At 38.9% G+C, this 26,292-nt stretch overlaps 1 long non-coding RNA gene and 1 pseudogene across 1 annotated transcript in view; both read right to left on the bottom strand.

The window, feature by feature from the left end:
• The window catches only part of LOC136377263 (uncharacterized), a 105,345-nt gene that overhangs the window by 72,212 nt on the left and 6,841 nt on the right, over positions 1 to 26,292 (bottom strand). The gene's annotated exons all lie outside the window — the stretch shown is intronic.
• On the bottom strand, positions 12,773 to 14,776 carry LOC136376765 (casein kinase I pseudogene; annotated as a pseudogene).

Here is a 26,292-nt window from a genome sequence, read left to right on the forward strand (position 1 = left end):
TGCCTAATTGGATTGGCTGCCTTAATGGGCCAGAAGTCAACAAGTCAGAATGAAAAATATACTCAATTCAGCCACCTGGAATTGGTTGTAAAAAGGATGCAATAAAATAGGTCAATTTTCAGGAACTAGTAAGATAGTCCATACCCAAATGGACTGACTGCTCCTGTCTCTATGTGTCTGTTTGTCATTTTGTGACTATAGCCTTAAACCACTCGAAATGAGTGATGTGTCCTGTTTTTAAAGGGTTAAAAAGCTAGTAAATGAATTTATTTATTTTAAGCATCCTTCCCAACTACTGCCAGTCAAATAAATCTATTATGGGTTTGGCCAATTGTACTGGTTCTCTTCCTGCTCAATGACTTAGCACATCCCTGCAAACATGTCAATACTGTTTTACTGCATGTTTTCACTGAAGTATATCGTATGTGCCCTGTTCTCAGAATGCCAACACACTACATGCAATTCTGTCTTTATCTTCCTCCAACAGGGAAATTGTTTTTGTAGTGGATTAAATATTTGTGATTCAAATGTCCCACTCAGCCACAAAAGTAGGCTTATATTTTGGCTGTGCATAGCACATTAAAATGGTCATGGAAGAGGTGGGAAATGGGTACTTCTTAGAATGGCTTCATTCTCGAGGACCTTCTCTTCATTCTCACCTACCATCCCTAGTTTACTCTTTCAGAAATTACTTACTGAACACCTGCCAGGCAAGCCCCTCTTCATGAGTCTCTGCTCCTAAAACTCTCGCAGTAGAATGGCACAGAGATAGGAAAAGGTGAACTCATACTACCCAGATTCTGGATTTTTATTATATATTGGAGCTGTATCAAGTTTCCTGGTGCTATATATACAATAATGGGTTGAATAGTACCCCCCAAAAATACATATCTACCCAAAATAGCTGAATGTGAACTTATTAAGAAATAGGATCTTGAAACTATAATTAGTTAAGAATCTTGAGATGAAATCTTCCTAGATTAAGGCTAGTCTCTTAATCAAATGACCTATTGAGATCATTATCTCTGTTGCTAATATAAAGTAAGAGCATATCCCTTTTCCATGCCTTATAGTAAACGTATTTCCAGGATATTTTTCTAGTATTTCTAGTATTTCTCTATTTCATTGACAGTTTATTCCTGTTTCAGTGATATTGACCTTATTCCTACAAGCCTTTGTTTTGTGTCTTTCATTTTTTTCCCCCTAGCTGAAATGTTAGTGGCAATCCCAGAAGAGTATCTGCTTATAAGACCAGCATTTTTCTTACCTTTCTTTAGCCAATAGGTCTTTAGGTCGATTAATGTTAAAGGTTATATTTGCAGAAAACTACCATTTGGACTGAATTTACTAAACATATAACATGGCATTTCCCTACACTCTCAATTGATCACATGTAGAGTGAAGAGACCAAGCAGGTCAACTCTTTTGACATCAGTTTAATTTGATGCCCTCACTTTGACATAAAACACAGCCTTGACTATCTAGCCAGGTTTAGATAGTAAGGGTAAAAACAGAAAATGCCATTGGTTCATTACAGGCTGATCTATCTGTTAAATCAGGGTGGTCATCGCCAATTTGTCTTCTCTTGGTCAGATCATGGGAGCACATGGCTGTGTTATTGAGAAGCAGAGAGAGCAGGCAAGAAATGCCAACATTGGGAATCAAATAGGGACTGAGGAAAGATATGCATTAGCTATTTTGCAGACAAAGGCAAGTTATGGCCTTCAGCATTACTAGACCTCAAGTCCTGCTAGCCAAGGAAAGGCAAGGGGAACTCTAGCCCACAAAGCTGCACACAGGCCCAGCCCAGATGTCAGAATGCCACCAGCCTGTCATTAAGGACAGATAACTAAAAGAAAGAGAAAGGCTTGCAGGAGTAAGGTCAACCTTATCTAAACAGGAAAGTGTTTACAAGGGGATAGTAAGAGCAGGTGCAGTTCAGACAGGAAATCAACAATAGGCGTGAGTGAAGAAGGAGAAATTAAGACAAATTAATTCCAACGGAGTGTTAAATTCTCTGGAGTCCAAGACAGCAAATAGAATCAGGGAGGAAGATGGGAGCGTTAGCATTTATGAAGTACATCTTAGATGTAAGGCTCTCTGCTAAACACTTCTGATATATTATTAGTGCACTGGTCCATTTTACAGTTCAGGCTTAGAGGAATTAAATGACTTGACCACATAAACATAACCCAAGCCTGTCCACATCCATAGCTCAAGCTCTTTCTACTGTCTCAACGTTTCTCTAAGTATAGACTGACCACCTGTGTCCGACTCACCCGAGATGCTTGTTAAAAACAGGCCCAGCACTCATGAATCGGGTTCTCTCTAGGAGATTCTATAGACACTGAAGTTCTAGATCTACTGCCCTCCTCCCTGAGGAAGGCTTATCCTCTGGGTTTTAAGGTTAATAATGGTTTTAGGGTCTGGTGGGGCTGAGTCCACAGTGATGGTGAAGTGCCCCAGCTCCACAAAGACAAAGGCTGAAAATCCAGACAGATTGTCCCAGAGCACAGTAATTCCAGCAGCCACACTGCTCAGCAACCTAAGGTTTCACCCTAGAGCCCCACACGCAATGCCAGAAGGAACCAACTTAATAGCCAAAGCCATGTGGTCAGAACTGTGGCAGCAATCAAGAGGCCAGCTGTGGCACCGGACCCAAAATCCCTGATACTAAGTCAGTTCTCTCTTTCTCTCTTTCCTCCTCTGTGTAAACTTGTCTGTTTTTGTTCTTGTTTTTTTTTTTTTTTTTTTTAAAATTACCCCCACCCCAGTTTCAGCTTCCTAGTCTATAATCATAGCAGTAGCCGACATTAACTGAGAACTTCCAGTGTACCAAGCCCTGTTCTAGAACTTTTATATGTATTTATTCATGTGACCCTACCACCATTTGATGACATAAGTACAATTTTTATCCCCATTTTATAGATGAGAAAACTAAAATACCAAAAGATCAGGGAATTTGCCTAGGCTCACCCAGCTTGCAAGTGCTAAAACTGGGGTTCTAATCAAGAAAGAAGCCATACCTTCAGCCACGACACTCTTGTCTCTCTGACAATGGCTATGGGCCAACTTCCATGTTCCTGGTGCTCATTAGGAAGGTTTAGGTGCCATACTTGGATTCACATTAGGGAGAGCATTTGTGTCTGACCAGCTGTAAGGGGGAGACAGGAAGATCTCAGCAAACTTGATTCAGTCACATAAGATCCTGCTGTGACATCGTGGATGGACGTGATCTGAGACTTAAGCCAAATACCCCAGCAGATGCGTGCCATCTGGTTTATTTACCAGGAGTCCAGAAAGCATCATGAAACCTCTGAAAAGCCTAATTTCAGATCCAAAAATGAGAAAAAAAAAGAAACTCTACCTTGGAAAAGAGAGAGAAAATCAATATGAAGGTGAATCTTTCAAGAATTCCTGGGCACAAAAAAATAAGACAGGAGCAGGACATGCTAGAGGGTCGTCTTCAGTGGCTGAAGTGTCTACAACTGCCCAAGAAGGTAAATCAAATCTGCTGCCAATACATTCTTCTGCTGTCCAGATAAAACGGCAGACTAAGCTGGTGAACTTTCACCCTTCACCCGCGCTCTTCAAGCCAAAGTACAGATTAAAAAAAATCAATAACCCCAATCGATGGGAAAATATTTTTAGTCTCTAACTGAACGATATGTTTTGACAAGGCCAAAGAGGAGCACAAAAGAATGGCAAAAGATAAAAGAAAGAAAATTAGGAATTTGCTTTATTGGGGAAGGTGGAATCACCAATCACTTTCTTTTTCCCTTGCTGACATTTGTCTAAATTATCTCACAGCAAGGAAATAAAGTGTAAGGAGATGAATTTATAAAATGGCATGATTCACCGCCAAGCCCCTTAAAACCTATTATTGCTCCCATTTTCCATTGCCATTTCCAAGAAAGCAATCTAGAGAAATGCCCAGGTTCAGAACAGACTCGGAGGCAGGAGCATTTCCCCAAAGTGGACAGAGTGAACAATGGAACAGAGCCTCCTGCCCCCCCCCCACTCCAACCTGGAGGTTACATCCAATACTAAACACATCAGAAAGTGTTTAAAATCCACCCAATTTGGCTCCATTTTCTCTCAGAATAACCACTGTTTTTCATAAACCAATACCCTGGAGTTTCTTTCATAACTGAGCAAATTAAACACATAATATCACCTTGTCTTCTGGCCCCTTAAGCAGTAATTTATTTTTGTACACAGGTCTAAGTCGGCTATATTTCCAAAAATCATTTCACATTCTTTTCTATATGGAATAAAGGTAATAAAAAAACCATGAAACCCTGAATAAAATAAACAGAAATTATCCAACACTTGTTTGCTTTTTTGGTCCAAGAAAATCTTAAACATAGGTCTTACCAATAAATTAACATTTTTACTCATTTGTCACAGTAACAGCAATTGATGAATAGATAGATTATAAGATTCAAAAATCTATATAACCAATAGACTGATTCAAATATTTTATTAAGCATTACCTTCTCTTCCCCTCCCCAATAGCTATGCCCTTTCTGTTATTTGATAAACTGTTAATGTGAACTTAATAACTATCATTTTGCTGAAATTTCTTATTTGTCTCTCTACTGTAATTTAAATACACATTTCTTATATAAATATATACCCAGGCTGATGGCTACATCTATATAATGAGAGTCAATTTAACCCACAAAAATCGGTCAATTAAATATAAAAGGTTGCCAAACCATTGGTTTGGCATCGTATATTTTGGCAGTCAAAGCATTCATTCAATAGCTATTTGATTAGCCAACATTTTACACTTTTAGTAAGTTTCTTTTTTGTTGAGATCAACATAGACTCTATAATAGCAATCATTCTGGCAGGATGAAAAATGTGAACAGTAAAACTCCCTGGGACTTTTCCATAATATCCCATGACCAGTCTTAAACACTTAGGTTCTGGTTATATTAGTGGTAAAAACCTTCACAAATCCTTACTTCACAGACTCTCCTGTATACTTTGATCTACTCACACTTATATATTGGGAATGATGATGTACTTCTCTGTCTCTAGTAATAAAAATCAAATAATACTTGCTTCGTTTTTCTGAGCATTTACTATGATATGCTCTCTGTGATTAGCTTTTTTTACAAACTTGATCTCATTTATCCTCATAACAAACCGACAACATAGGTACCATTATCCCCACATTCCAGGAGAGAAAAAGTCTTAAGGAGATGAGATAATTGCTCAAGGCCACAACAGTTGTGTGGTAGAGCCAAGGCATAAACCCTTTTCTGTCTGATTCTGATTCACAACTAGCTCATTCAGTTGATGATGGCATCTAGATCAGCTGTAGTCAACCTGGTCCCTACTGCCCACTAGTGGGTGTTCCAGCTTTCATGGAGGGTGGTAGCAGAGCAACCAAAGTATAAATAAAAAGATAGATTTAACTATAGTAAGTTGTTTTATAAAGATTTATTCTGCCAAACTTAGTGAAAATCTGACATAAAGTACTTGGTAAGTAATTATTATTATATGCTTTGACTTGCTGTAACTCTGTTTTATAAATTTTATAAAGTAAAGTTACTTCCCTACTTTATAAATCACCATTACTGTGGAACTGGTGGGTGGTTAGAAAATTTTACTACTAATAGATATACAAAAGTGGGCGGTAGGTATAAAAAGGTTGGCTACCCCTGACCTAGATGGAATGAAGTTGATCAGATTCACTATCAGTAATGGTTGGAAAGACTAGAAAATTACACTCGATCCAGTCTTTTGTTCACAAATCATTCTGTCATATTCAATGACCATGAAAGGCACTTTTGACTTGTTAAGTTCTTTGTTATAATATATTTATTAATAAACTTTCATTCTGGTATATTTATATAGATATAGTTCATTAACATATTCCCAATAAGTCCCCTTGTTAAGGAATACTGCAAAGAAAGATCAATGCATAATAAGCGCATTATAAATACATAATAAGTACATCCTGTGTGTAGTTCAGAGCAAGTCATATGTCAAAACCAAAAATGTAATATATGTTACCTGTGAAGACTTATTTCCTTTGAATTTTCTAGATAATTTTATAATATCAAATTGCCATGTTTCACATATTTCCTTAAGATGGCTGTCAATAAAATGTCATACTTCGGGTTTCCCATGTGTTTATTTCATGTTTTCACAAAACTCCCAGAGGACTTAGGACAATGTGTTCTCTCTTTTCAAGATTCCCTGGAAGTAGTTACCATGATGGCTGACTGTTGAAGCACCAGTGATAGAAATGAGTAGGTAATTATGATGCTGAAAGCTTTCAACATGCCCAGGAAAGAGTGATGAGTACTTGAATTAGCTAACAAAAACATGTCAAGTTGCTGCCAAAATATGTCATAAAAATCCATTATTTGTGGTTGGGAAGTTATCAACAGTGTGAAAAACCAAAATGACCCTTTATAAATCTGACTACGTAATATAAAACTGAGTGTCCATTTGAATCCCAAAATGTTTTCAGAACAGGAAGACATGCAAGACTCAGTGATTTATTGGTTGTTAAGATGTTCAAAATACTCTATTTCAATGGGGACTAAGCTTGTCTTAGTAAAATTGATTTAGCTGGCTCCTTTTCTCTTTCCATAACTCACAAAGCTTGTTCTGTTTAATAAAATAACGGTAATAGTAATAAAGCTGCTAACATTGATTATGCTTACTGTGTACAAGGCACTTTGCTAAGTAAGGCTTTACATTTATTAACTTATTTAATTCTCACCAAAAACTTATTAGTTAGCTACTATTATTCTCCCTATTTTAAAGATGACAACTGAGATTAAGTAATTTCCCCAAAGGCACAAAGCTAGTAGACCATGTAGCCAGAGTCGTTTACTTATGCACCATCAACCATATACCAGGCCCTGGGGCAGGTCCCCTTGGAGAAATATAATAAAAAAGCAGACACAGCTCCTGTTCTTGTCCCTAGACTGGATCCCAAGTCTGACTTCAAAGTCCATGCTTTTATCCACTATAGCAACCCATCCACAGGTATATATTGATGCTCACTTTGTTGGGAAAGGCAGTCTCATGCATGCTGCCTTTCTGGGGCCTAGAGCACTTCCTTACCAAGAATTAAGGAGCCCTCACACCCTGTGCTGGACTAATCACCTTATATGGAAACATCTTTCCCTGTTTATGCCCAATGTGTGCCCCTTTGTTCTGCTAATGTGTCTTATATGGCACCTGGCCAACCCACTCCTCCAGGGAGGGGATGGAGTGCTTCTGCTGCAGTGCAAGAGAGATATGTGCAGGCCAATGACTCCGGGAGGAATCCACTGGCCATAGGGGATGAAGCTGAGTTTTCTGTCTCCTCTCTATGGGAGTAAAATGTTAGCCCACCCATGTTGTGTTGGCTATGTTGTGTTTTCCCTGGCAACTCCAATACCAAGATGCAGTAGAAGTGTTTAGACTTCCACTCCAAGTGATAGACAAGAGATGCCACTGGCTCAATACACATCATTCAGATATTTCATGTATGATATTGCTCTCAACCTTCAAAACATCCAGCATCTGAATTCACAGGTAAATCATACCAACTTCCTTAGTAGCAGTGAAAGCTCACTTTGGCATGGGAGCCCACCTAATGCTCTGTCACCTCTCTGTGCCTTCACCTCCATTCCCACCACCTTCCCCAAGAACTTATTACCTGAAGCCCAATTTGTGAAAAATCCCTCCTAGCTTTTTTGACACATGCTGGCCTCTCTTGTTCTTGAAGTCCTCAAGGGTCAGCTCCGAGTTTTTTAAAATACCAGCTTCATCATATAATTATCCCAACTCAGAAACCCTCATTGGATCCCCTCACAGTCTACCCAATAAATTCTCGTTCCAGAGCCCAGCATTTGTAGCCCGCTACCATGTGGGTGGGTTCAGCTCAATCTCTAGCCATATCACTCCTGCTCCTGAGCATGAATTGTCCCCTAGGGCACCCTTTTTCTCCACTGACCTTCACCTGCCCTGTTAATGTATGCCATGCTCAGTAAGTACAGAAGCCAGGAAGTGCCTCTGCTCACCTGGGCCTCCTGTCTAGAATGTTCTCTTCTCATCTTCAGGGGAAAATCCAAGACCCTTTGTCCATGAGAATTTCTTCCACCTTGCCAGTCCATGCCCATCTAGCTTGCCTTTTGCAAGTCAGTGCCATATAGCTGACATTTACTCATTCAACACACAGGTTTGAATGCCCATTTTGTTCATTTAGGGCACAAGAAAAGGCAAAAGCACAGTCTCTAACCACAAAAAGTTCATTATTATAAGAACTCATGACATCAAATATGTTCAAAACCATGCAGTAATAAAAAGTATATGCGAGGTAGAGAGGCATCCTGGGAGAGGACTTGTGAATAGGTCAACCTGGGGCAGGGGCCAGCCAGGATCTGCTCCCTGACAAATCAATAGGAGTATTCAAGGCAGTCAGTCATGTAGGAAGAATAGGACCAGAATCAAGGACTGACTTGTATAAATAATTTACAGTTTCCTTAGCTGTCCTGTTCAGTTTATAAGGTTGGTGTGAGACTTAACTATGATAGGAAAGAGAGCTCTCATCAAAAACTCTAAGGTCAACCGAGCTGTAGTGTAATTGTGCATACGTTTTGCCTCTCCAGTTAAATCCTAAATTCTTGAGAGGTAGAAAATGATATGGGAAGTTGATGCTCCAAGTCTAGTCTTTAGTCCATTTTTCTTAAAACTTCCAAAGCTAATCACATACTGGAATAAAATCCAGATTGCTTTCCATAGCCTTAGGGCCTTAGTACCCGTGTGGCCACCCAAAGACCTCTGCCTGGCATGGTGTCATGGTCACCATGAAGCTTTCGTAATTCAGGTCTCAGCTCAAACATTGTCCCTTCAAAGACACCCCTCTGTTCCACCATCCCTCACTCCCTCTTTATTATCTTGTTTTTGACCCTGCATAGCACCGATCATTATCAGAAGTTATCTTACTAGACTATAAGTTCCATGTCTAACATCATATCTCCACTGTCTGGGGCATAGCCTGGCAAAAGGAAGGTGTTCACTATTTGTTAAATGAACGAGTCTCCAATTCAATATGAACAACCTGGCCTGAATCAAGTTTTGTATTAAGTCCATTTGACTGTGCTTAATCTATATACTCCTATTCCAGGGAAGATCCCCACTCCTTAGCAATCCTTGCTTCCAGGACTTCTGCAAAATCCCAAAATGCAGGACGACAATGGCTTTTCCCTTCTATAGAAAAATCCTCAACTCATCGAAGTGATGATGCACTGAGCTTTTCAGGGTAACCATAGAAAATAAAAAGACATTTTACTCCAGAAACAATGCTGGCAGGGGAGAACAGAGGCCTACACCCTTTTAGGGAGCATCCAACCAAGATAGCAAGATCTCAGTGGTCTTAAAGGTACATTTAAGGAGGTAAAACCATATTAAACATGGCAGCAAAGCAGAGCCACCTGACATGAAAGCTTGCCCTGTGAGGGCTCCAGTGGCAATCAGAATGGGCTGGAGGTGAAAGATCCTGGCCCTCTTTTCTCATACAGCCCATAGCCGCCTGGCTGACATAGAGAGGGAGAGGGTCCAGGTTATGATTAAGTCTGAAGATCCCAGAATCCTATCAAGATGACAGTTATGAGTCTGATTTGAGTTGTGGAGAATTAAGAAGTGAACTTTTGGCCCTGGCCAGTTGGCTTAGTGGTAGAGTGTCAGCCCAGTGTGTGGATGTCCGGGGTTTGATTCCCGGTCAGGGCACACAAAAGAAGTGACCATATGCTTCTCCATCCTTCCCCCTCTCCTTTCTCTCTATCTCTCTAGTCCCCTCCTGCAGCTAAGACTCCACTGGAGCAAGTTGGCTCCGGGTGCTGAGGATGGCACCAGGGCCTCGCCCCAGGTGCTAAAATGGCTTGGTTGCAATGGAGCAACAGCCCCAGATGAGCAGAGCATCGCCCCCTGGTGGGCATGCCGGGTGGACCCCGGTTGGTGCATGCAGGTATCTGTCTCTCTGCCTCCTTGCTTCTCACTTAAAAAAAATACACACACACACACACACACACACACAAAAGTGAACTTTTCCTTTCACATGTGATAGCAGGGACTGAGGCTCTGACCTGATGAAAGACTGCCACTGATCAGTGTGGCCAAGCCAAGAATGCCTCCAGCCTTCCTTTCATCTCTGCAAGGGAGAAACTGGCGGGGATGGGGTTCTCCAAATTGCTTTTTTCTTAGAGAAACAGAGACTTTATAGATACACACAGGGTACCACATGCCTGGAATTCAGAAAAACTGAGTTTGGATCTGTTGTTATGTGGCCTTGGGCAACTCACTAAACCTCTCTGAGCCCAAAATCAATAAGATTTCATCGCCACTCAGGGCTGTGCAGAAGATAAAAGAGAGTCATGTGCATAAAAATGCTAGGTGAAATGAAAAGTCTGAACATTAGCACTTTCTTTCCACAAAGGTGAAAGAAAAATCAAAAATACTTTCAATTTTATTTGCTAGCTCTGGCTATAAAACCAGTTTAGAGGAGCCATCAGTTCGGATGTTTACCAGTGCATGCGTTATCATGCAGGGGATGGAAGCTCCTTTTCCTGATCGTGGTAACCTCACAGTCATAAAGGCAACTTGATGCAAAGCACCTGAGGCAAGCCAGCTCCAAGCTACATCCCCTGCGCTCCCACTCTCATTACTTCTTTATATGTACAGAATTACGTAAGGTTGGCCAACATCTGGGACATACAAATCTCCAAGTTTCAGTGGATGAACAATGCAGAAGCTCATTTCTTGATTATATAATCATTCAATGCAGGTCCAGGTGGGAGCAGGGTGGACTGGATTGGGCACTGTGCTCTGTGCAGTCATTCTGGACTCAGGGTTGCAGCAGCTCCGCTACCTTCAACATGAGCTTCCAAGCTACATGGCATTGACATCCAGTTGGGAGACAGGAAGAGATAGAGGCTGGATAAGACACATACTTAGATTCTTAAATATTTCTTACATAGAGAAAGAAAATAAAGCTGCAGGTCTCACATATCCTGATTTAAAATATACCAGAAAGCTACAGTAGTCTTGTGATATACAATGAACTCTTCTCTAAAGTTGAGGTATCAATTGCTTATCTTTTTCATGGAATTCATTGGGATGGCACTGATTAATAAAATTATATGATTACACAGTTTCAGGTGTGCAGTTCTATAACACGTCATCTGTATATTGTATTGTGTGTTCACTGCCCCAAGTCATCTGCTTCTGTCATCATTTATTCTCCCATCACCATCTTCCCTCCTTTCCTCTCTTCTACCTCTCCCCACCTGCCTCTTTCTTCTGTAATCCCTGTACTGTTGTCTGTGTCTATGGGCCTAATTGCTTATCTTGATTTTGCTGATGAGTGATATAATTCCAGTAAGCAAACTCTTTTGAGTTTTTCCTTAATGCTTTTTTTTTTGTTCTTTTTCTTGCAATAGTGATAATGCATGTTCTCAAAAATATGGAAGGTCCAGACATAAATAGTAACTTAAAGTTCTTGCTGCACTTAAAGAAAAATCATGTGATCCTTTCAACATTTGAACTGCTAGGCATACACATCTATAGTTTCATCTCTTTTTTTATCTCATAGAAATAAATATGACACTTTAAATATGTAAACATGTTAGGTAATGTTATAATTTATGTCTGTCAACATAATTTAAGTTGTAGGTATGTCATGAGAAATATTTTAAAGGTGATCTATATTCACACTGCCTGTGTTACGCTTTTTAAAGTTTGTGTACATTAGATGTATATTTTTGGTTTGGTCTAGCTACTATTGTAATATTTTTGGCATTTTGTTCCTACGCAATTTTTTCAAAGGAATGGGAATTTCTCAAGGATTGTGAAGAAACACATTTTTACATTAAAAAATTTTTTTTCAGACTTTTTGTTTGTGTACTGACACTTTATCTAGATAAAACTTCCTTAGTAATGAACTAAAAAGATCTTCACAGTATATTGCTCATGGTATTGTAATAACACCAACACAATATATGCAATAGTGCCAATAAACTCAATAGATGAACAACAGAGTTTGTTAAACTTTCTTTTGTTGTTTTTATTTTACTTGTTCCAAGTAAAAGTCTTAAAATATTCAAGAAGGCACTAGAAATTATTATTGAAAGTACACTGATGCTTAAATCTGGCTGATGATTGGTAGCAGAAGAAGAAGTTTGTAAAATGTAGATTCTTAAGCCATCCGTAAAGTTATGGAATCAAAATTACTAGAATAAAACTCGTTTTTGTTGTCATTGTTTGTAAATTTTCTGTTACTCTGATTAGTCTTTAGGGAAATTTTAATAGAGAGGCTGTTGAGGATATCAAAATTTAAGAAAATTGGCCCTGGCTGTTGGCTCAGTGGATAGAACTACAGCCCTGCATATGGACCACCCGGGTACAATTCCCAGACAGGGCACAAAGAAGCAGCGACTGTTTCTCACACACACACACACACACACACACACACACACACACACACACACACACACCACTCCCCTTTCTCTCAGTCTTTCCCTCCTGCAGACACTGGCTCAATTGGTTCAAGCATGGCTCCAGGTGCTGAGGACAGCTCCTTTAGAGTGCAACAGCCTCAGGCGCTAAAAATAGCTAAGCACTCAAGCTTCCGCCCAAGACCGGATTGCCAGGAGGATCCCAGCTGGGGTGCATGTGGGAGTCTGAATCACTATCTTCCTTCCTCTCACCAAAAAGAATTTTTTTTCAGTTTTTAGTTTTTAATGAACTTGTAAACAAAATAGCTCCCATTTCAAAATAAAAACAAAATCTCAGATCATATAGATGTTGACAGTGATTACATTTATCTAAGCAACATACATACATGTTCAGTTTTAAGATGTTAACTAAACTTCTGTGACAAATGTTTTTTTTTTAATACCAAGAACATTATAGTTAATGCAGAGTCCTAAGGATAATCTAGTAGTCACTAAGTTTTTCTTAAACTCTTCACTTTAGATGCTGTTATTTCTAGCACAGGTAAGCAGGCAGTCTCTCATATGCTCAAACACTGGAATCTTTGGTTGCTACCATATCAGCTGGCTTGCAGACAAGAAGCCAATCATTTTAAGAATGTTTTAAGTGAACAACTTGCAAACCCCAGGGATGGATAAACCCTAAGAATGCACAATTGTGAGCATTGACAACTGTCACAACTGTGGCTGAAGACTGTGCATGCCGTTCTTCTGAAATGAGATCTCAAAGCAGTCGAGTTCAAAGTAAAAGATTTTTTTAACAAAAAACTGGCATATGCACGATTTCTCCACCAATTTGTGTGTCAACCATTCAGTGAAATTTTTCACTTGAAAAAATGCAATAGAAAACTGGACACCATGTTTCACTATCTCAGTTAATATTCACAATTACAGCAGCTACAACTCGGGACACAGCATCACCAATGCTGCCCAGAGCCAGTTTATACTGAAATTAAGTTCTTTACACCAAGTAAATGGTTGTCCACAACCACTGGCTAGTGTACATATGAACTAAAATTTTTAGATTTGGGGAGAAACAAATGCTGCTCCAGTCATCTGCACTGCTTCTTCTGTTCCTTGATTCACGCTTAGAAACCTTTCATGTTACTCTTGGTTTTTTCAGTTTGCTTGCCTGTGGGGATTTGGGCCTGCTGACCCTGCCCACTGGAAGAGGCTGCCTGCTGTGCCGCTTTCTGCTTTAACATTGTCCAATCAAATGTGTAGTCAAATTGGTGGTTCAGGGTCCTGAAAAGGATGCGGAATAGCTGCCTCAGATACATGTAATCTGGGGCTTCCTCAAAGCGCAGCCCATGGCAATAGTTTAAGTACATGGCAAATTCTGCAGGAAACCCCTTACATAAAACTTCAACAGGAGTGGACATCTTCTTTTCACTAATCTTTTCATATTTCTGCTTCTTTGTTGCAGCCTTTAGTCCTTGCCATGGCAGACTGGTTCTATTAAAATACATCAAAACATATCCTAATGATTCCATGTCATCTCGGCGACTCTGTTCAATACCAAGATGTGCGTTGATGCTAGCATATCGGGCAGTGCCAGTGAGATTTTTATCTTCTCTGTATGGTATGTGTTGCCTTGTCCTGTTGTCTCTGTACTTTTTGGCCAAACCAAAATCAATAAGGAATAACTTATTACAGTGACGCCCAATACCCATTAGGAAGTTATCTGGCTTAATGTCTCTGTGTATAAAATTCTTTGTATGCACATATTCAATTCTACTGATCATCTGGTCAGCTAACATAAGTACAGTTTTCATTGTGAACCTTCTTGAACAGAAATTGAAGAGGTCCTCAAGGCTGGGTCCAAGAAGATCCATGACTAGCACATTGTAGTCTTTTTCTTGACCATACCACCGTATGTGGGGGATGCCAACCCCACCCTGAAGAATCTTATAGAGTTTGCTCTCGTACAGCAACTGGGGATGCCTGGCCTTCTGAGATTCTAGCTTCACTGCCACTTCCTCTCCATTGGTGATGTTGAGCGCCAGATAAATGTCCCCGAAGGAGCCAGAACCAATCTTCCGTACCAGTTTATATTTCCCTCCGACAATGAATTCGGCCTTGGAGCCGCCGCTGCTCGCCATCCTGAGAGACGGAGACGGTGGCTGGGGCCAAGCCCCGACACCTCTGAGCAGGGGTCAGAGGCCTCTGGGCTCGTCCCCTGAGCTAGTCTGTGGAGGAGGGCGGCAGGAAACGGAAAACGGTGACTTTTGGCGTCACAGGGCCCAGAATCCGCCAAGAAGAACCTGATCACAGCCGCTCAAGTCAGGTTTCTTTTTGCCAGGCTGCGCAGTCTGTGAGGGTTTCTCGCGGTTCCCAAGCTGGGTCACTTGATTCTGAGCGGCCACCGCTGCCTCCCTCTCGCGGCGACGTCGCGGGCTGGAAATGGGGCGCGGTGAGACCGCTGCGGCCACGGCCGCCAGCTCCCGCCCTGTCACTCCGCGGATGCCGCCATCTTGTTACTCCGGCCAAGAATTTTTTTTTTTTTAATTTAAGAAAACTATAAACTAGCTTTTTATTAAGAATGCATGAATACATTGCATGTTCAAAGTAGTAACTGATACCAGATGAATAAAAATACATGTTATTAACATTTGTTTAGCTTAAATTTAAAGTACTAATTTTAATCCGAACAGTAAAAAATCAACAGTTAAAAAAATTTTTTTAATTTTTAAATTTTATTTAGAAAATTAACTTTAATAAAGTGACATTGATCAATAACAGTACATAGGTTTCAGGTCAACATCTCTATAGCATTTGAACTGTTGTTTATGTTGTGTACCCATCACCCAAAGTCAAATTATTTTCCCTCACCTGATATTTGTCCCTCTTTACATCCTTCCACCCACCCCTCACTCACATCCCCTCCCCCACGTAACCACTTCACTTTTGTCTATGTCCATGAGTCTCAGTTTTATATCCCACCTATGTGTGAAATTATAGTACATGGTGGTATATGTGTCTTTACATACCAATGTTTTCGAGTTTTGGGAGTAGACTCAGTAGAGGGATTTCTGGGTCATATGGTAATTCTAGTCTTAATTTTTTGAGGAACTACCATACTTTCTTCCATAATGGTTGTACTAATTTGCATTTCCACCAACAGTGAATGAGGGTTTCTTTATCTCCACAGTATCTCCAACTCTTCTTATTACCTTTCTTGTTGATAACAGCCAATCTAACAGGTGTAAGGAGCTACCTCATTGTAGTTTTGATTCATATTTTTCAAACATGTAGTGAAGTATGAGCATCTTTTCATATATCTGTTGGCCATTTGTATGTCCTCTTGGGAGAAGTGTCTGTTTAGGTCCTCTCCCCCAGTGTTTAATTTGATTGTTTGTTTGTTTATTGCTGAGCTTTGTGAGTTCTTTATATAATGTGGATATTAACCCCTTATTGAAGCTGTTGTTTGCAAATATCATCCCTAATTTAGTTGGCTGCTTATTTGTTTTGTTGTCAGTTTCTTTTGCTGTGCAGAGCTCTTTAGGTTGATATAGTCCCATTCGTTTATTTTTGCCTTTACTTCCCTTGCCTTTGGGGTCAAATTTATAAATTGTTCTCTATGGCTAAGGTCCATGAGCTTAGTACTTGTGCTTTCTTCTATATGACTTATTGTTTCAGCTCTTATATATAGGTCTTTAATTCATTTTGATTTAATTTTTGTGCAGGGGGACAAATTGTAGTCAAGTTTCATTCTTTTGCATGTCGTTTTCCAATTTTCCCAGCAGCATTTATTGAAGAGTCTTTTTTTCTCCATTGTGTGTTTTTGGCTCCTTTATCAAAGATGATTTTTCCATATATATGTGGTTTTATTTCTGGGCTATTGATTCTGTCCATTTGGTCCGTATGTCTGTTTTTCTGCCAATACCCTGCTGTTTTGATTATCATGGCTGTATAGTATAATTTGAAGTCAGGTAGTGTGATACCTCCCGCTTCATTCTTTTTCCTCAGGATACCGTTGGCAATTTGAAGTTTTCTGTTCCATACAAATCTGGTAAATTTTGTTCTATTTATTTTAAAAAATAATATTGTAAGTTTGATAGGGATTGCATTTAATTTGTATATTGCTTTGGGTAACATGGCCATTTTAATTATGTCGATTCTTCCAATCCATGAACATGAAATATTTTTACATTTTATTGTGTCTTTTTCAATTTCTTTCAATAATATTTTGTAGTTCTCAGTATATAGGTTCTTCACATCCTTTGTTAAGTTTATTTCTAGGTACTTTATTTTGTTGTTGTAATTGTAAAAGGAATCATTTTTCTTTTTTTTTGGTTCATTTTCCAAAATTTCATTGTCGGCATATAGAAAAGAGGTAGACTTTTGTATATTGATTTTTTATTCTGTGACTTTACTGTATCGGTTTATTATTTCTAATAGTTTTTTGATGGAGTGTTAAGCATTTTCTATATACAGAATCATGTCATCTGCAAAAAGTTGTACCTTTACTTCTTCTTTTCTGATATAAAAGTCTTTTATTTCTTTCTCTTGCTTGATTGTTCTGGCTAAAACTTTCACAACTATGTTGAATAAGAATGAAGAAAGTGGGCAGCCTTGTCTCCTTCCTGATTTTAGAGGAAAAACCTTTGTTTTTTCACCATTTAGTATAATATTAGTTGATGGTTTTTCATATATGGCCTTTATTATGTTGTAATACTTTCCTTCTATTTTGATTTTATGGAATGTTTTAAATATAAAGTGATATTGGATCCTATCAAATGTCTTTTCTGCATCTATTGATAGAATTGTATTGTTTTTACTCGTTGATGTAGTATATTACATTGATCAATTTCCATATGTTGAACCATTTCTGTGCTTCTGAAATGAATCCCACTTAGTTGTGATGTATTATTTCTTTAATGTGTTGTTGTATTCGATTTGCTAGTATTTTGTTTAGGATTTTTGCATTTGTATTTATTACAGATACTGGTCTGTAGTTTTCTTTTTTGTGTGTTGTCCTTTCGAGGTTTGGGTATGAGGGTTATATTGGCCTCATAAAATGTGTTGGGAGTATTGCTTCTTTGATTTCTTAGAAGACTTGGAGAAGGATGGGTACCAAATCTTCTTTGAATGTTTGGTAGAATTCATCTAGTCCTGGACTTTTATTTTGGGGGAGGGTTTTTGATAGTTGTTTCTATTTCTTCCCTGCTTATAGGTCTATTTAGGTTTTCCACTTCTTCGTGACTCAGTCTGGGAAGATTGTATAGTTCTAGGAATTTATCTCTTTCTTGTAGGTTGTTGAATGTGGTGGCATATAATCTTTCATAATGTTCTATTATGATCCTCTGAAGATTTATAATGTCTCCTCTTTCATTTTGGATTTTGTTTATAAGAGTCCTTCTTCTTTTTTCCTTAGTGAGGCTAGTCAGTGGTTTGTCAATTTTATTGAACTTTTCAAAGAACCAGCTCTTTGTTATATTAATTTTTCTATAGTTTTCTTCTCCATTTCATTTAGTTCTGCTCTAATTTTTACTATTTCTTTTCTTTTGATGACCTTAGGTTGCCTTTGTTCTTTTTTTTCTCATTTCTTAAGGTGTGATCTTAGTTTGTTTACTTGGAATCTTTCTTGTTTCTTGATATAAGAGTGAAAGGATATAATCTTCCCTCTTATTATTGCTTTCACTGCTCCCAGAAATTTTGATATGTCATGTTGTCACTTTCATTTGTCTGTATATATCTTTTGATCTCTGCTTTTATTTCTCCTTTGACCTAGTCATTTTTTAAAAGTGTGTTGTTTTATTTTCACATTAGTGGGTGTCTTTACCTTCTTTTTACAATTAAATTCTAATTTCAAAGCCTTATGATCAGAGTATATGCCTGGTATAACTTAAATCTTCCTGAATTTGTTGATGTTCGTTTTGTGGCCCAACATATTGGTCTATTCTTGAGAATGTTCTGTGCACACTGGAGAAGAATATATAATCTGACGTTTTGGGATAAAATGTCCTGTTAATGACTATTATGTCTATTTGGTCCAGAGTTTCATTTAAGGCCAATAATTCTTTATTGATCTTCTAAAGCCATCAAGGGTGTGTTGAAATCTCCAAGAATGATTGTGTTTTTATCTGTTTCTATTTTTATATCAGTTAGTATATGTCTTATATATTTTGGTGCTCCCTGATTTGTTTTATATATATTAAGAAGTGTTATGTCTTCTTGACACAATGTCCCCTCTATCATTATAAAATGTCCATTTTTGTCTCTAGTTACATTTGTTGTCTTGAAGTCAACATTGTCAAATATGAGTATGGCTACACCTGCTTTTCTTTGGATATTATTTGCTTGAAGAATCATTTTCCAACCTTTCACTTTGAATCTACTTTTGCCCTTGCAGCTTAGATGTGACTCATGAAAGAAGAATATGGTTGGATTTTGCTTTTCGATCTAATCTGTTACTCTGTGCCTCATTATTGGTGAGTTCAGTCCATTTACATTTAAGGTATTTATTGACCCTTGAGGATTTCCTATAGCCATTTTGTTTTGTTTTCTGGTAGCTCTGTGTCTTATTCAGTTCTTCTCTTTTTTGTTTCATCAGTTGTTTTGTTTGGTGGTATTCCATATGTATTTCTCCTGTTTATTCTTTTTAAATTGTGTATTTCAGTAGTGGCTTTTTTTGTGGGTGTTTATCATTAGGTTAATAAGAGAAAAATGTTCGTATGGGTAACACTTCTTTGTCTTATAAATGCTTCTACACAACATCCTCCTTTGCTACTGCAGATCTTTATTCTCTCCCCTTTTAAGTTATTGTTGTCACAAATTATCCTTGTATTTATTGTAACCGTATTGGAGCTTTTACTTGTAGTTTTGATTTGTTTTGTTCTTTTTTGTCTGGTTGAATAACCCCTTAAATATTTCCTGCACTGTGTGTTTTCTGGTGATAAAATCCCTCAGCTTCTGTATGTCTGTAAAAGTTTTTATTTCTCCTTTATATCTGAAGGGTAATTTTGATGGACATAGTATTCTTAGTTGGTATTTCCTCTCTTTCAGTACATTGAAAGTTTGGATCCACTCTATTCTGGCTTTAGAGTTTCCACTAAGAAGTCTGATGATAACCTAGTGGGCTTTCCCATATATGGTATGGTCTTCTTTTCCCTAGCTGCCCTGAGGATTTTTTCTTTGTCATTGATTTTTTAAAATTTTATTATGATGTGCCTTGGTATTAACCTGTTTGGATTGCAGTAACTCAGCATTCTGTTTGCTTCTTGGATTCAAGGCTCTAACTCTTTCCATTGGCTTGGTAAATTCTCATTTATTATTTGTTTGAATAGGTTCTCCATTTCCTTCTTCCTCTCTTCTTCTTCTGATATACCCATTATTGATTTTGTTGCTTTTTCTGATGGACTCAGACAATTCTTGTAGAGCTCTCTCAGTTTTTTAAATTTCTGAGTCTCTCCCCTCTTCTGTCTGTAGCATCTCTAGTTGCCTATCTTCTATGTCACTGATTCTTTTCTCTATCTGGCTCTTTCTAGTACTTAAAGTTGCTACCTCAATTTTCAATTCATGTATTGAGTTCTTCATTTCTGTTTTTAAAGTTTCAGTCTCCTTGCTGTGGTGTTTGTTTTGTTCATTCATTTTTTTTCTGAGTTCATTAAGTTGCCTATCAGTATCTTCTCACATATTATTGAGTATTTTTATAACCTCAATTTTGAATTCTCTGTCATTTAACTCCAAGGTTTACACGTGATGGTGATTTTTTTTCTGGAGATTTTTCACTTTCTTTCTGAACTATATTTGTCTTGTATAGTCATGGTATTTGATTTCTTATTCCTTGATGTTAATTGAGAGTGGTATTGTTAAGAACCCTAAAAAAAGGCAACTAAAAAATGAAAAAATTAAAATATACAATAAAGAACATAAAAAGTTTTTAAATTATAACAAGTAAAGAAAAAAACAAAAAAGATTAAAAGAAAACCAAAGAATCAAACAAAACACCCATAAAAATAAGAATAAAATATAAAAATTGAAATTTAATTCAAAAGAAAAAATAAGAAGATAAAGAAGGAAAAAAGAAAAATAAATTTTTGTTTTGAGAGGTTTCTTCCAGTATATGTCACTGTATTACAGCTTTTAGCTCTGTGAATTTTCTGGGCTGTCTTCTGCTGAGATGTTGCTTGTTGCAATGAAGTAGACAGTGCACAGTCATGTGGATGGGTGGGGCATGTTTTGAGGGCTTTACAGCTTCGGCCTTATGGTTTTGGCTTTAGAGCTCAGCTTTCCAGCTTTCCAGCTCTAGCAATGACAATCTCTACTTCCGGGCACTCCTTCCCATGACTCAACAGACCTGTGGACAAGACGTAGAACATCTCTGTTCTTCAGGGGAGATTGGCTCTGGAGAGCTAACTGTGGGGTTTGTCTCTACCACTCTCCATACCTCAAGGTGAGGGAGGCGGGTTCTGGGAGGATAGGGGGCTGCACTTTAGCTTTCTCTGTCTCTGCAAAGTGTGGGCTGCAGGCAGACCACAGGAACACTAGCCATAACTTCACACTCTAGTCACTTTGGTTTACCTACCCCTCTGCCCTTCTATCACATCACTCCTCCAGCAGGAGATACAGGCACTTTGAGTTTCCCTCTCCATACCCCTTAGACAAAATCCGGAGAGCCCAAGCTTCCCTCCTCCCTGTGGTCTAGCAGAGAAAAAAAAGCCCAATCACTACAGGTTTGTCTCCTCTCCTCTCTAAAGCCCACTGTGAATGTATATTATCTTTTGCCCTTCTTTTTGCTCCATCACATATTTAGTCAATTTGGTGCATGGATCTTTCAGGCACATTTGCAAGTCCATTGGAGTTTCTTTGCTGCATTTGGTTGTTCAATTTGTTGAAATTTCAAGGGGAGAGATCAGGAGTATCTCTCATGCCACCATTACTCTGACATCATCCCTACATTTAAAAACTTAAAAAAGACAAAGTTGAATCCTAATATTATACTAGATACAAAAATTAGCTCAAATGGATTAAAAGCCAAAACCTAAGACTTAAAACTATAAAACTTTTAGAAGAAAACAGAGGGAAAGCTTCATGGCATTGAATTTAACAATTATTTTTATATGATACCAAAAATACAGACAATTAAAGCAAGAATAGACAAATAGGACTAAATCAAACTAACAAATTTCTATGCAGAGGGGAAACAATCAAATTAAAAGGCAACTTAAAGAATGGGAGAAAATATTTTCAAATCATTTATCTTATAACAGGTTAATAGAATGACTCTATGAAGAACTCCTACAACTCATCAACAAAAAAAACAAGTAGTACTTGAATAGATGTTTCTTAAAAAAAATATACAAAGGACTAAGAAACATATAAAATGGTGCTCAACATCTCTAAGCACTAGGTAAATGCAAATCAAAACAACAATGAGATTTTGCCTCATGCCCATTAGGGTGGCCTTCAAAACAAAACAAAACAAAAAAAAAAAACAGAAAATAAGTGTTGGCAAGAATGCAGAGAAACTGGAAATCTTGAGCACTGTTTATAGAAATGTAAAATGGATGACTGCTATGGAAAACAGTATGGAGGTTCCTCAAAACTTTAAAAGTTAAATTATCACAAGATTTAGCAATTCTACTATCTGTATATATCTAAAAAATTGTAGAGAGGATCTCAAAAAGATATGTGCACACTCATGTTTGTTGTAGTACTATCCACAATACCCAAGAGATGGAAGTAATCTAAATGCCCGGTGACAGATGAACGGGTAAAGAAAATGTGGTATATACATACAATGAAATATTATTCAGCATTAAAAAAGAAGTAAATACTATCATATGCTACAACATGGATGAATCTTGATGACATTATGCTAAGTGAAATAAACCAGTCACAAAAAGACAAAGCATGATTCCTCTTTAGTTGAGGTATCTAAAATAGTCTCTTAGAAACAGAAAATAGGATATCAGCACACCCTGGCAGATTTCATGCATATCAAATCTGTCTTTTTATTCTGAGTGCTCAGTATATAAATGGTTAAAAATACTTCATGAATAAATAAGAATATGTGCCATAAAACGTTCTGGAAAGTTATACACCAAAATAGTAACAACAGTCATCTTTGTGTTGCAAGATTTTTTATATTTAATAATCAGCATTTCTAAAATCTTTTCTAGTTAACAATATTGTTTATACTCAAAAAGGAATTAAGGCAATGGAGAGGAAATGCTTTGAGTCATATGTACATAGTGAAATGGTGAATTTTAGCCCAAAGGTATTTTACTTAAAATTCCCTGAAAGAGTGCTTAAACTTCCCTTTTTACTTGGGAGAAAGAAGGAGCACCCTAAAGACACAAAGTATAGAGATAAAGAGAGGTTATATCTAAATGGTAAGGTCAAGAGGGAGCTTAAAGAAGAAGGAACAGGTTTAGAAGAACATGTGCACTTTCAATGAGTAAACAGTAAGGAAAATTTGTTTCAGAGATTTATCTGCCAACTACTTGTGCATTGCCTCAACTTGGAAAGAATGGTTAGAAAGTTTAGACATTATCTCAGGTTTGAGATGATAAAGACCTGGACCAGGGCAAGAGGGGAAGAGCAGGAAGAGACAGCAAAGACAGGTGTAAGAAACAATGGAGAGAGAATCAAATGGACTTAGAGATTGACCATGGCAGCCCAGGAGGTTGCAGGCTTGGGGAAAGCACCAGGTACTCTCACATTTTTTCCTGAAATCAGGTTAAAATAAACATTCAGAACATCTGTGGGGGGCGGGGGGCAATTTCAAAAGGAAATCTGTGTAGGCAGAAAGGTCAGTCAAGGACTTTGGAGTTTGACGGGGGAAGAGAGGTATTCTTTGTTTTCCAGTTTTGTGGGGGTTTTTTTGGAGGATGGGCTGTGGGGATCCAAAAGTAGAAAAGGGGGACAGATGACAATGGGGAGAGGAAGACTGAAGACAAAGAAGATGTGGGATGACTGAGATGATCTCCAGGAGGAAGGGGAGGAGAGGAGCCAGAGTAGGGCAGAGGAAAGGAAGACACCCCACCTCTGAGACTGAAAGGGAGATGACAAGATGCACTGAGGTGTAAGTGGAGACTGTGAGCTCACACACCATTGGATAATCTCTGGTTGTTCTGAAAAGGAGTAATGGGGCTGCCCCCCTTGCAAAGAGGGAGTGAGAACTGAGCAGAAAAGGATGCTGAAACACTAATATGAAAAGGGTCCCAGAGAAACAGAAAACGAAAAAACGGTCGGGCAGCTGGATTTGGCTGTGGGTTAGGTTCACAGGACTCAGCAACTCTTTCTGCTAATGCCATGAAGCCTAAGTCCCTTAGCACGGAGACTCGAGGGCTGGGAAATGCTTGTCAAGCCAGCAGAAAATCATGGTAGGTTCAGAGCACAGAGAGGGCTGTTAATGGTGAAATGGATGGAGGAAGAGGACCCAAGGCTCAGGTGAAGTGGGAGAAGCTGACGAACAAAAAGTCAGATCTGCTTTCAAACCTCAATCATAACCTATGGTGACTTGGTATGACGGTGTCTTGTGTAGAAGTCCCTAAGCAGGATTATGGGGGGAAACAGATCTTTGAGAAAATGGTAAGAGACCCCCTAGGAGGACAGGCTGGGCATACTGAGGAGAACATGGTCGCATCAGAAACGGACACCCTTCCCAGGAGCCTCAAAAAGAACCAGTAAGCATATATAACAGTGGGACCCCAGAGAGTAATAAAATGTGGTAACCAAGAATATGTTTAAGCAAAGCTGTTATAAAGTGATAAAGTAAAGGAAGGTACTAAAGTGACTTACTGGCCTAGAGCTGAGAAAGGATCAAGACAAAGATCTGAGCGTGCAGACTGACAGAGGCTCAAGACAAGAGAATCCTTCTGTCTCACCTGCTGTCCAAGAGTCGTCTTGGGAGAAACATGTGAGATGTTCTCAGATCTCAGATAGCTAAAGTTATACTAGTTGTTATATTAAGTTCAAATTGATGATATTATTATTATTATTATTATTAATGAATTACCATCTCTTGAGAGCTCTCTATTTGCCAGGATCTTTAAAGACATCATCACATTAAATTCTCACAACAAACCATTTTCTAGGTAAGAAAACTGAGGTTTGGGAAAGGTAAAATTAACCTTTACAAGATCACAGAGCTAATAACTTAAAAGTCAGGATGTGAGCCCATGTCTCTGGGACGTAGAGCCAGAGCCTGAACTTTGAAGCAGAGGCTTCTCTGGGGTGGTTGCAGGAAAAGATTACCAGCAAGGCCAAGAGGCAAGGGTTTTTCTGATAATTATGTCATAATTCAGGTGCCTCCTGGCTAGGAACAACTGCAACACTCAGGTTATCCATTTATAGACCTAAAAGCATTTTCTAAACCAGCTAAACTAAAAAGCAAAATCAATCAAAAAGCCTGTTTGGGCCCTGGCCGGTTGGCTCAGTGGTAGAGCGTCGGCCTGGCGTGCGGGGGACCAGGGTTTGATTCCCGGCCAGGACACATAGGAGAAGCGCCCATTTGCTTCTCCACCCCCCCTCTCTCCTTCCTCTCTGTCTCTCTCTTCCCCTCCCACAGCGAGGTTCCATTGGAGCAAAGATGGCCCGGGCGCTGGGGATGGCTCCTTGGCCTCTGCCCCAGGCGCTAGAGTGGCTCTGGTCGTGGCAGAGCGACGCACCGGAGGGGCAGAGCGTCGACCCTGGTGGGCGTGCGGGGTGGATCCTGGTCAGGCGCATGCGGGAGTCTGTCTGACTGTCTCTCCCATTTCCAGCTTCAGAAAAATACAAAAAAAAAAAAAAAAGCCTGTTTGGTAGAAGAACTCTAACAACACACCCAGTATCAAAAACAGCTTACATTAAAAGAAGACCATGTTTAAAGGGCTTTCTGCACACACTCTTAGACCCTACCCTACCAAGCTAGTGGGGATGTGCTTCAAGGTGACTCCGTTTATTATCCTTCTCATGAGATGCAGGTGTAGATTTCCTAATATTCTAGGGACTGTACGTTCCTAGGTCACCGCCTTTAATATTGGTCATGACTGGGAATTATTTGGTATGTGTGTCACCTTGTAACAGCTGGGACTGGAGGAAAGCAGGAGGGAAAGATACCAGTCCAAATAGCATTTTTCCAGGAGTTTCATATAGCTATATGCTCTCCACCTGTGTGCTCCATCTTCCTGAAGTTCCTGATCAAAGAAGAGTAGTTGTCCCAATTCACAGACCTCCTTCCTGCATCAGGATTACAGGTAGAGAAGCAAGCTGACATTCAATACCAGTGAACCAATAAAGAATATTGCTGGCCAACATCTGAACCTGAGCCAGCATATCTGCATCTATCTGGATAAGAAAGTAAGTAGAGATGGGCAACCATTCTGGGATTAAACAAGGCCACTGGCTCTGACTTAGTTGTGTAAATCTTCATGCATTAGATCTGGTAGTCAGTGTACATGGATCAAATATCTACAATTATTTAAATTTTTAAATACAGCTCTTTTTTCCAAATTCAATTAAATAGCTTCACGAGGACAGAATCCTGGCCTGCTTCATCTTTCCCTCCCTCCCTACCAAGCTCAATGCATGGCACACAGGTATCGATACATGAGAAACCTGTTAGTGTTTCTAAATGCAGCCTATCATCCACTTTGTCTTTCTTTTTTTTTAACCAGAAATTGCAGTGTGGTAATCAAACTGCATTTCTGAATCACATACAATCTAATCTTCATGGCCCCAAGAGTTGTTTGAACCAAGACACAAGCTATTTTTTTAGGGCCATAGGAAGGAACCATGGTAAATAGCATTACCTAACTGTTTTCCATATGACTGTCTCCACTGAGGTTATATAGCA

The sequence above is a fragment of the Saccopteryx leptura genome, chromosome 6 (assembly GCF_036850995.1).
Source record: "Saccopteryx leptura isolate mSacLep1 chromosome 6, mSacLep1_pri_phased_curated, whole genome shotgun sequence".
In the NCBI taxonomy this organism is placed as follows: domain Eukaryota; kingdom Metazoa; phylum Chordata; class Mammalia; order Chiroptera; family Emballonuridae; genus Saccopteryx; species Saccopteryx leptura.